We start from the raw sequence: 12,234 nt of genomic DNA, 5'->3' as shown, positions 1-12,234 counted from the left end.
ATACACACACCACGCACACACGTGCGTGTGCAACACGGAGGGAGAGCGAGGCTTTACTCTGCATGTGTCACTCTCACACACATGCCTCTTATTCATGTTGAAAGACACAGACACGCAGGGCGGCAGAGAGAGAGAGAGAGAGAGAGAGAGAGAGAGAGAGAGAGAGAGAGAGAGAGAGAAGGGGGCGGTGGGGGCCATGGGTGTCCACCAAATTCTGGGCCCTTCATGGGTACAAGGATCCACTGCCTTATTTTGTGCTTTAACTATTGAAAAAATAGCAGATATACAAGCTCACAGCGTGGCACCGAGTGCCGCGCTGTGAGCTTGTAGATCTGCTATTTTTTTTAAATCGTGAAAATGTGTGCGAGTCTTTGAAAGGTTTTTCAAAAGCTCTGTTTCTATGTCAGTGGTGCTCAAACCTTTTCATGTGAAGGACCCCCAGAAGGATATGTATTTGGCCACGGACCCCCATCTCAAAATATTTAGTTCCAGGGACCCCCCCCCCGCCCTCCAGAAGCTAAATTTGAGTTACAAATGTTTGCTTAAAAAATACATATATTTAGATTTGCACACATTTTCAGGACTTTTCAAAAATAGCAGATCTACAAGCTCGCAGCGCGGCACTCAGTGGCAGTGGGACTCTTAAATCAGGATGTATTGCTCCTTGGAAGATGAATGAAGTTGTGGCGGTGGCGGTGCTGGTGGCGGTGCTGGTGGCGGCGTGGCAAGAATGTCTTAGCCATGCAAAGTTTATCCAGCTTCTTTTTCTAAGTGTCGCGGGCTCACGTAGCATTGGAATGTCTTGCACGACGATAGCCATAATAACTCTCTTATATGGGGGCTCGGGTGACAACTCTTTACTCAAAACATCACAACAGTACAGAAGCCCACTTTGAATTTTTTTTTTCTTTTTATATGAGCTATTTCCGGCGTATAAAATATGCTGTGGTCATGAGCGAGCGGCGCAACCCCCCCCCCCCCCCCCCTGCTGCGGCGGCGGCATGTGGTTCATTCGTGCGCTCGTGTTGTCCCTCCATTCATGACATGACAGGAGAGCACAGAGCTGTCAGGCCAAACGAAAGCCAGTGTCACCCCTATAACAATGCCTAATAAGGCAATGCTTTCTTCTCCATTTCTCCACTGCATGTGGCTCTGTCTGGTGTTTAGATAGCATACAGTATATACAGTATATATACTGTATACCAGGGGTCTTCAACGTTTTCAGGCCAAGGACCCCTTAGTTGAGAGAGAGGTGAAGCAGGGACCCCCCACAACCTGTTCATAGAATCCATATAGTTTCATTGTTTGACAGCACGATCATCAGTGTATTTTGGATTCATGTCAATTTGTGGTTTCAGATAACCACGTGAACTGTAAATACTTAATAAACTTGACCTTTCACTCTGTACTTAGTCTGCTCTTTTTCCCCTCTACACCAAACACATGAGTACCGAAAATAGCCGATCTACAAGCTCACAAGCTCACTATTTTTTGGTACTCACAATGAGTACCGAAAATAGCCGATCTACAAGCTCACAACGCCTCACAACGCATCTGCTTTTTTTGGCCAAAGTTCTCAGAATATGGACACTGGGGTTTAAGAGGTTAATGCAAAAAAGGAGAAAAAAAGGTTTCTATCACACAAAGATTTTGAGGACCCCCTGTAGTAGCTCTGAGGACCCCCTAGGGGTCCCGGACCCCCTGTTGAAGACCCCTGCTATACAGCATAGTCTGGGGACTACGGATGGAAAGTAGCTGTTGCTAAATCCGGCTCATGTGTTTCAAACTCATGTTTCTGTGTCCATCAACTGGCACTGTCCCGTCATAATAAACAAATACAGTATAAAGTAATACAATGGGCCGCCTGACATTAGTCTACATCAGTAGTTCTCAAACTTTTTTCATGCCAAGGACCCCTAAATTCAAGTATGTCTGGCCGGTGGACCCCCATCTGAAAGAAAGTATTTTGTGCAGAGCGCCCCCAAACAAGATTTGTGGTGGTTAACGTTTCCACAAAGACATTCAAAAGGTCAAAGTGGTTCAACTGATTTTGATAATATAGTGTCAACTGATTTTGCTGGGGACCCCCTAGGAACCCACCCACTCAAGGACCCCTGGGTGGTCACCAGACCCCACTTTAGACCACTAACCCCTGCATTAGACCACAGACCACCACAACTAGTGTACAAATGGACCCGTATTTGGTTACATGTTACAGTCCCCATAAGGAGGAAGAGCGAGCTCCCAGAACGTCCTCGACCCCAGCTGCCAACAATTTGGTTCCTATTTCCCCATGCAACTATCAACTATCATCATTTTCCTGGGGACCCCGTGGAACGACCTCCAGGACCCCCGGAACCCACCGTGAGAACCAATAGCCTATATGACAATTTTAAAAAAATGGGTCCGGTTCCAATGCTCTGCCGGGAGCTGCACGAGGGCTTGGCAATTGGAACAAGCCTCCTCTTAACATTAGTAACGCTTGAAATAAGCCTATATCAATGCATGCAACAGAATCGTCACATAGAAGTGGGCATTATTCGTGCATTTGCTCTGAGCTGTTTGCCAATGTAAAGTTAAAACCAATAAAAGCCTGAGCAACAACTTAACAACACCACACAAACATCTTCATTATTCTCTCAAGATGCAACTGTAATGCTATGCTGAATAATGGTCTGTCTGGTACTTAGAGAGATAGACTAATAGGCCACTCAAATGTCTGAACCTGCAGTACCGCCATTGATTCCCAAATGCATTTGGGTTCCCATCCAGAATCCGGATGGGGGTAAATTTACTCTTAGGCTATACAATTTTTGTCTTAGGAATGCGACAAAAAACAAAAAAAATATTATTGAACTCAAGTCTCCATGGTGTGAGTAATCAATAGGAAAAAAAGGCATTTTAGGTGCATGTGAACTACTCCTTTAAAGCTATACTGTGTAAGTTGCTCAACTAGTGGTCGGTCAGTAGCGGTAGAGCAAACCGCGGTCGCGTCTGCTTTTTTCGGCCGCGGACCGGCCCTTCAGACCACCGAGTCCGCCTCGCCTCACCGAGACGCATCCATCGAGGTCTCTCGTGTCCCTCTACGAGCAGCGGTTGGGGAGTTACATGCTAGACGACCTAGACCAGTGTAAACACTGCAGTGTACTTCCTGAAGAGCCCGGCAGTGTATGATCTGCACTGTGATTGGCCGGTAGTGTACCATGTGTTTATGATCCGCCATATGATTGGCCAACGTATACACAACGTATACAGATGATGCAGATGACGTCATTTTGCCGCAAAATTCTCCCCCCCTCACGGCTCATAGAAAACATATAAAGACAATTTTAAGATTTGTTTTATAAAAAAAGTTACATGGTATAACTTTAAGTATATTTTGATGTCAATATACTTAAAGGAGTAGTTCACCCCCAAAATGACTTTTTTTCTATTGATTACTCACGCCATGGAGAATTGAGTTCAATAATATGTTTTGGCTTTTGTCACATTCCTAAGACAAAAATGTGATTACAATAAATGTACCCCCATTCGTACCGAATGGGGACCCGAATCCATTTGGGTCCCCATCCGGAATCAATGGGGGTAAATGATTACACCTTTTCCTATGCAAACTTCTAATAAAGTCTTCAATCAATCAATCAATCAATCAATCAATCAATCAATCAATCAATCAATCAATGTGGTTCCATTTGACTTGTATGGGTCTAAATTGACCCATACAAGTCTGTAACTCTGACAGTGTACACATGGAACCAAATGAACCCTATCGGGTCCATTTGGTTCCGTACTGTCAGAGTTAAGGGGGAGACCTTGAAATGTGAAAGTTTGAGAAACACTGGCTTTTAGGGGCTTCTTTCTTCCATCACTGAGCGACATTCAGTGGGCGTGGCAGCTTTTGGTATATTTGCTTCCACGCGCACAAAAGAACGCACACACACACACACACACACACACACACACACACACACACACGCACGCACACACACACACACACGCACGCACGCGCGCACACACACGCAAACACTAAACAATGCAATGAAAGTGTTCAAAGAGCGACAATTACGACGTGCTGCGTTTATCAAACGACTCGCGTGGGATTTAATTCACTTGCACTTTCACCCTCTCTCTCTCTCTCTCTCTCTCTCTTATTCAACACTACACAGTATGTCTACTATGGGACTACATCCATCATCAACCCACTTTCTGTTTCATTTATGCTAAAAACGCCATCATCAGAAAAACACTCCCAATGACACATTAGACATTATAGCCTATTATGAGCTCTTGTTGTCGGCAGCATTGAAGTGGCACCGCGTCTTAAGGATGACATATAAATAATGTAGCGGTTTAAATCCATGGGCTTATAGTGCGGAAATGGAGTTACCACGGCGGATCAAAGCCACACAAATAAACAGCCTTCTTCTCAAGTTGTTTTCAATGCATAATAACAGGCTCATCATTTCATATTCCACAGCTGGATCGCATCTGCACTAATAACAAACAACATCCCCAAGAAAGAGCGAGGCTATTATGATTGTTCAGCATCATCAACCGTCCCCAAAACAGCACCGCACGTTAAATCATTTCAAACGGTCCATGCAAGCCTAAAGAAAACGCAATAAATCACACAACATAACGTTAAACGCTGGAAATGACTGGTTGATAATAAAGGTCCTGATATGAAGCCATATAACCACGGAGTAGCGGATCTGTCTTTAATTAATTGACTGTTCCCTATAATAATAACAGCCTCTAATAATAAGAATAAGAAGAATCGTGCGTTTGTCTAGCCTATTACTGTCCAATATCTGGAAACATTACAACGACTGGAAATCCATATCCATACTCAAAGTTGCCAATTGTTACACTAGCCAATTATTAGACCATAGTCTAAATGGCTACTTTATAGGCGGTCAACTTTATATTATAGTATATATATTTTGTTGTTTTTAAACACACATTTATGTAACAAGAAGAAAAGATGCTGGGTTTTATTTACCTGTCTGGTTTACTTTTTTAATTTAGTGGCTTGTCTGTTGTTCCTTTTGTAAGCAGGCAGGTAGGTGTGTACTGTGCTGTGTGCGGTGATTGCTGAGTGAAATAATTGCATGGAGATTATTTTCTCTCTCTGTGTGCGCGTGTATGTGTGAGTGTGGAGCGTTTCTATGAGCGGCTGTGTGTGTGTGTGTGTGTGTGTGTGTGTGTGTGTGTGTGTGTGTGTGTGTGTGTTTTAATATCAGTTTGAGTGGAAAATCACCAGCTTCTTCTGCCGTGCAACAGGAGACCTATTTCTTAAAGCGACAGGTTCCCCCATGCTTCATCTCTCCAACCGTCGCTCGCTACACACACCCATTTATACTGCCTCCGTACGACCGTGCGTCGCCTTGCCAAAAAAGACTAAACAAAGAACGGATCTACAAGCAGACAACTATCTGTCATCAGCTTGTAGATCAGTTCTTTCTTTGGTTAGGTTTTCTTTGGCAAAGCCAAGAGACAATTTATTCCAAACGGCTAAAACTGAGTCACCAGATACAGTACCAGATGTAGCAGACAGTGGAACACCATGGCAACCAATATAAATAACCTTGCCATTTTTGCAGAACTATTATTTCATCTATATTCATTCATAACTCATAAGCCAGCTTTCTTCTGCAAAAAAAAAAAAAAAAAGTAATTGCGACCGTCAGGTCGCACTTACTATCAAAAACCTCCACCGGCTGTCTGTCTGTCCGTCTGTCTGTCTGTCCGTTTGTCACACGTCACACTTTTGCCCTGCTCATATCTCCGCAACCGTTGCCCCGATCCAAGACAAATTTTGCACACACACTCCTTGCCTGCCAAACCACAACCTCAATTCTCACATGGCCCTCTTCTAGCGCCACCATGAGGACGATTCTTGCAAAACACATTTTTGGACACTGCTCCTACAATTTCTGCCCTAAAATCACGCAAATCGGTACACAGTATGTCTACACTCATCTCATCAACATGGATCTGTCCCATTTAGCGCCACCTTCAGGCCGATTTTTTAAAACACATTTTTGGACACTACTCCTACAGATTTTGCCCTAAAATCATGCAAATCGCTACACAGTATGTCTACACTCATGTCATCAACATGGATATGTCCCATATAGCGCCACCTTCAGGCCGATTTTTTAAAACACATTTTTGAACACTACTCCTACAGATTTTGCCCTAAAATCACGCAAATCGCTACACAGTATGTCTACACTCATGTCATCAACATGGATCTGTCCCATATAGCGCCACCGTCAGGCCGATTTTTTCAAACACATTTTTGGACACTGCTCCTACACATTTTGGCCTAAAATCACGCTGTGACCTGATGGTCGCTTATCTCCCGATTAGGGAGTCTTACTGGTAATAATACTAGTAACACGCCTCAGGGCGACATGCGACCTCACCCTAAAGGGCGAGGACAATAATTCGGCGAGGACATCAAGGGCGAGGAGGACATCAATTCTTGGTCATCTGGCCAGTGATGTATATCGGACCAGTTGCACCAGACCCCTGCATGATAGTCAACAATGTGATGTCAGAACATGCCCATATATGGGCATTCCCAGATATGCGCTTAATATTGATGACATCGGGACAGGGATCTCCATGTATGGGCATAAAACAGACAAGGACGTAATTTGCAAGTGTGACTCGTGGTGACATCAGCGATCTCCATATATGGGCATGAAAGGGACATCAAGCCAGAGCGTGATGTCAGAGCCGCAAACCCATTCTGTTAAGAGTGGTTCCCCTGACATCACAGTGACGTCAGAGCATGACGTCAGAGCGACAAACCCATAGAACCACAGACAAACTCATAGAACCACAGTGTCAGGTGTGACAGACAGAGATTCACACATGCTGTGACCGTTTTCATAGTAAACTTGCGACGGAAAAAGCACCACAGTGTTAAAGGCTAGGCTTGTTGTTGTTGTTGACTTTGGTCCAGGTTTGATTCAAAGTAAAATAATAATAAAATTGCATTTATATAGCACCTTTGTCCAAGGAGCTTTACAATGAATGTGCATTATATTCACCCATTCACACACACATTCATACACCGATGGCCAAGGAAACCATGCAAGGCACCAACCTGCTCATCGGGAGCAATTAGGGTTTCAGGGTTCAGCAGTGTCTCGAGGAGTTGGACTCTTCGACACCAACTCTGGGGGAGCCCGGGATCGAACTGGGAACGCCACTCTATACCCCTGAGCCATGCACTGCCACCCGAAGTCTTACATAACGTGTTCAAAGGTGGCATTCATTACAATTAGGGCACTACAAACTGCCGATGGTGTCATCATGTCAATTTGAGACTGCAATCACAAGGTGACTAAGCCACTCAAATCTAATTAATTGGTTAGCAGGACATCTGGGGTCCTTGAGAGAACTGGGCCCCGTTCCAGAAAACAGCATAGTGAGTGTATTTCTGTGCAGGCCCTGTTTATTTTCTCCCCAATTTAGTCATTATATGCCAAAGAAGTCCTGCCCCCCTGCACACCCTTCTGTGTCTGTTGTTAGCTGTTTTTTTTCCACCCATATACTGGCTCACCTGCCATTGGCCCCACCACCACCTTTCGTTTGTCAACTGGTCTGAGCTGCGTCTATCTATTCTGCATCTAGCTTAAGGCAAGACCCAAATTCAGAGTGAACGTTTTGTTCAAATCTTTGCTAGTGGGGGTCCCTGGAACAAAATATTTTGAGATGGGGCTCCTCGACCAAATACAGAGTTTGAGAACAACTGATAAAGGCCGATTCTACAAATGTCTTCTAAATCCTACAGTTTTCTGAAAAAAAACGTATGTTGCTATATCAGTGGTTCTCAAACTTTGTAATGTCAAGGACCCCCAAAATGATATGTATTTGGCCCAAAAATAAATTGGCCCAATTGTCAAATAATATGAGAAAGAGGCAAACATTTAGAAAATAGCTGATCTATAAGCTCGCTGATCTACAAGCCCCTCACATTGCAAGGTGTTGTGAGCTTGTAGATCTGCTAATTTCACAATATTTATGGACCCGAGTCAAACAAAAGTGAACACCTGAACTCCTAAAATCCGAAGTGCTTGTCGGGGTGCGGGATCCCCAGTTGAAATATTATTTTAGGGGGTCACAAGTTGAGAGTAGACCACTGTGCCCATTTTTCTAAGGTCCATGGGTTCCACAGATAAATATTGTGAAAATAGCGACAAAGCCGGATGCACCACAGAGGATTTCAAACCACTAGACTCTGCACAATTTGACTGAAAATATTTGACTGACAAATATGCTAAGTTTCGGTAGGCAGGTTATGTAAGAAACCAAATTATTCTCATTACACATTATGCACAATCAATGTATTGTTGGCTTTGTGTTTTTGTCTTAAACATGGAAAGCACACAGAAGCAATGGACCATCTTTAATACCTTAATAAGTCATATAGGCTACAATTATACTTTAAGATACTTATAGTTAATTAATTAATGTCCATTAATTAATGTTCATATGCCTGGTTGTCAGGTGGGTGGTGACCCAGATGGAGTTAGCCACACCTACAGTGTTTCTGTATGGTAAAAGGGGGAGGGGATGATTTTATGATGCCGTTAAAGCGGTGTATTTCAATTGGGCCTTTCTCAGAGACTTTCAGCTTTCAGGAAGTAAACAAAAATACACAGGGAAGATACACAGATATAAAAAGCAAGATGCCTCATTCGCCTCTGCAGTTCATTGGAGCAACAATTGTAGTCCGGACTTCCTGGAAAAACTAAAGGACTGCTGCCAGTCAAGTGACTACTGGCAAATCACAGCGTGTCTTTTCCGGGTCTTACCTTGGTCTTATCCAAGGACTACACTTCATTTCAACAGAGCCAGTTCCGATGTTGCCTGGCTCAGCTGTTCTTACAGGCTGCGTACTTAAAGAACCGCCCCACCTGCCTCTGATTGGCCTAGCAACAACTTCTGTATGTGTGACGCACGTGAAAGCGATGCTCACGGATTCCCTTTGTCCTTCGACGCATAATTGCACCAGAGGGTTACACCCCGCCACTCCGATGTCGCCACTCCGACAATAAGGAGTCAATTTCGGAGTGGCGACATGTCGGAATGGAGAGCGACACCCGCACCAGAGCCGAAGTTCTATGTCTATGGGGAAGACATATCTGCATAATGCATTTTATAACCACACCTTGGGTTCTATTAGAGTAATGTTAACTCCATAGACACATACAAAACAGAAAAAGTACAACACTATGGAACCACCTCTTTAAGAGGTTAACATGTCCATTTGCATGCAACCCAGGACACACACACACACACACACACACACACACACACACACACACACACACACACCATGGCTCTTTCGAAACTGACATCTCTAACCGCTTGCAAATCAAGTTGCCCCCCTCTCAGCAGTACCACCCAGTACCCTGTTGCCCCCTCTCAGCAGTACCACCCAGTACCCTGTTGCCCCCCTCTCAGCAGTACCACCCAGTACCCTGTTGCCCCCCTCTCAGCAGTACCACCCAGTACCCTGTTGCCCCCCTCTCAACAGTACCACCCAGTACCCTGTTGCCCCCCTCTCAACAGTACCACCCAGTACCCTGTTGCCCCCCTCTCAACAGTACCACCCAGTACCCTGTTGCCCCCCTCTCAACAGTACCACCCAGTACCCTGTTGCCCCCTCTCAGCAGTACCACCCAGTACCCTGTTGCCCCCCTCTCAGCAGTACCACCCAGTACCCTGTTGCCCCCCTCTCAGCAGTACCACCCAGTACCCTGTTGCCCCCCTCTCAGCAGTACCACCCAGTACCCTGTTGCCCCCCTCTCAGCAGTACCACCCAGTACCCTGTTGCCCCCCTCTCAACAGTACCACCCAGTACCCTGTTGCCCCCCTCTCAACAGTACCACCCAGTACCCTGTTGCCCCCTCTCAGCAGTACCACCCAGTACCCTGTTGCCCCCCTCTCAACAGTACCACCCAGTACCCTGTTGCCCCCCTCTCAGCAGTACCACCCAGTACCCTGCAAGTCAGCGATGGCTTCCCCTGCAGAGAACAAAGGCTCTGTCAGCATGCATGCACCGCCAAACGTAGTCTGACACCCGAGAGGTGGGAGAAGAAGAAAAAAAGAAGCCAGGAAACAGGAAGTTAAGTGAAACGAAGCGACGACAAAACACGTTAGAATGGAAACTCTTTGACTGAGACAAAAACCTAAGCTGAATCTAAAGTAGCTCAACATGTCTTGACTTTATGAAGCCAGCTCAGCAAGCCTGTCAGGACCTGGACCAATCAGTGACGTCTCGTTGGGGCCTGATTACAGCCAGACAGATGATCAGGACGTCATATGGACTTTTTTGTTTGACAGGATTATTGTTATTGTTTGTAATGTTAGATGAAATATGAGCATATAAGGTTACATTCTGGGACATATCTAACTAGTTATGATATGTGTCTGGCCTAGAATATCACCTGATTTCAACCAACATAAATCCTGTCAAACAAAAAAGTCCTTATGACGTCCTGTTAATGACGTCAAAGATTCAGTTCCAGTGGTGGGCAAAGTACTCAAACCCCTCAGTACTTGAGTCAAAGTACATCAGGTACTCTTGGTCAAATATTACTCAAAGACTCAGGTGAAAGTTGCACAGTGCAATTTTGCACTTGATTTAAAGTACTAGAGTAGCCTACTTGCTTTGAAAAATAATCAAGTGTATTCAAAAGTACATGCTTTTTTTAAATACTCAAGTATGCAAAAGTAAAAAAAAAAGAACTAAAACAGTTACAGTTTATTTTGGTTAAGGTTAGTGGTTTAACCGTTTAGGCATAGTTTACTGAGGTTACGTTTAGGAACACCAGGCAGAGACCGTTCTACCACTCCGCCGGGGAGACGCCCGGGGCGACTGTGTTTTAGGGCGAGTCTTCTGGTATTGGTGGTTTGTTGTGGTCATCAGGAGGACGCCGGGACCACAAGCCGTCTCAGTTTTTGTCTGAAAACGAACCTCCATAGAAAAAAGGTTAACGGGACCCACTGAGTTCCTGGTCCAGGCAGTGTTATTCATTTTGTTGAATACAACTATGACGAGAAAGGTCGCAGTTTACCATGATAAATATCACAGCTTGTCCGCGTCCGTCTACACACTTTTATGGGTTTCTATGGGTTTGCCGCTCTGACATCACGCTCTGGCTTCATGCTCTGGCTTCATTGTGATGTCACACTAACAGAATCCCTTTTATGCCCATATATGGAGTTCCCTGATGTCATCAATAGTAATGATGCCCTGTTAGAGAGATCCCCGTGATGCCAGGGGAACAAATCCCTTTTATGCTCATATATGGAGATCCCTGACGTACACATCTGTGATGTCCACATCACTGTGGCGCGAGCCCTGAGTCGTCTTACTAGTACCTACAATTCCAAGTGCTTGTCAGGGTGGGGGTCCCCAGTTCATATATTATGTTTATTTTGGGGGTCACAGCCTAAAAAGGTTTTGAGAACCCCTGCTCTAGACTGTATAAGAGCAGTCACATGCTAGCAGCAGTGTAATCCTGTCTCCCATCAAGCAGAACGAGTCTTCCTGCACGACCCCATGTTCTGACAGAACCTTGTGACTCACCTCAAACAGAGCGTTATATTATCACACCATAACCCAAACACAGAAATAGATATGAGGCGCATAATGGGCCTCATTGTGACCGACGGGCTAAATATGAAACACAGCGATGACAGTGTGAGACCAAACACACTAATGCAGCAGCGCCAATTAGTTCCGCACAGCACAACTGTGCACTGCTGTGGGTCGGTTATATTATGCCATGGCAAGGCAAGGGCAAGGGCAATGCAATGCAAGGCAGGGAAAGGCAAAGACAAAGGCCAAGTCTAGGCTCTTGAAGTGCAAGGACAAGGCAAGGTTTATATTATACTAGTAAGACGCCTCAGGCAACAAGCGCCTCAGTGAGGTGGACATCAGGGATGAGGATATCAGGGATGTGGACATCAGGGATCTCCATATATGGGCATAAAAGGGATTTGTTCCCCCTGGCATCACAGGGTTCTCTCTAACAGGGCATCATTAATGTTGATCAGGCAACGCCATATATGGGCATGAAAGGGATTCTGTTAGTGTGACATCACAGCGAAGCCAGAGCGGCAAACCCATAGACCGTAAAGATGTGTACACGTCTACACGTCCAGGCAGACGGACACGGACAGGCTGTGACGTTTCTCATAGTA

The 12,234-nt window shown here is 45.1% G+C and overlaps 1 protein-coding gene across 1 annotated transcript in view; it reads right to left on the bottom strand.

Moving 5' to 3' along the window:
- LOC308291996 (sodium- and chloride-dependent taurine transporter-like) overlaps positions 1-5,118 on the bottom strand; it is a 70,811-nt gene extending 65,693 nt beyond the window's left edge. Inside the window, exon 1 of the mRNA XM_080734187.1 lies at positions 5,003-5,118. The gene's annotated coding sequence lies outside the window, so the exon portion shown is untranslated. The remainder of the gene's footprint in view (positions 1-5,002) is intronic.
- Positions 5,119-12,234: the final 7,116 nt, after the last annotated feature.

Source organism: Nannobrachium achirus (genome assembly GCF_963921795.1).
Source record: "Nannobrachium achirus genome assembly, chromosome: 9".
Lineage (NCBI taxonomy): Eukaryota > Metazoa > Chordata > Actinopteri > Myctophiformes > Myctophidae > Nannobrachium > Nannobrachium achirus.
Note: the sequence above shows the minus strand (reverse complement) of the source record. Positions and strands in the feature narration are given on the sequence as shown.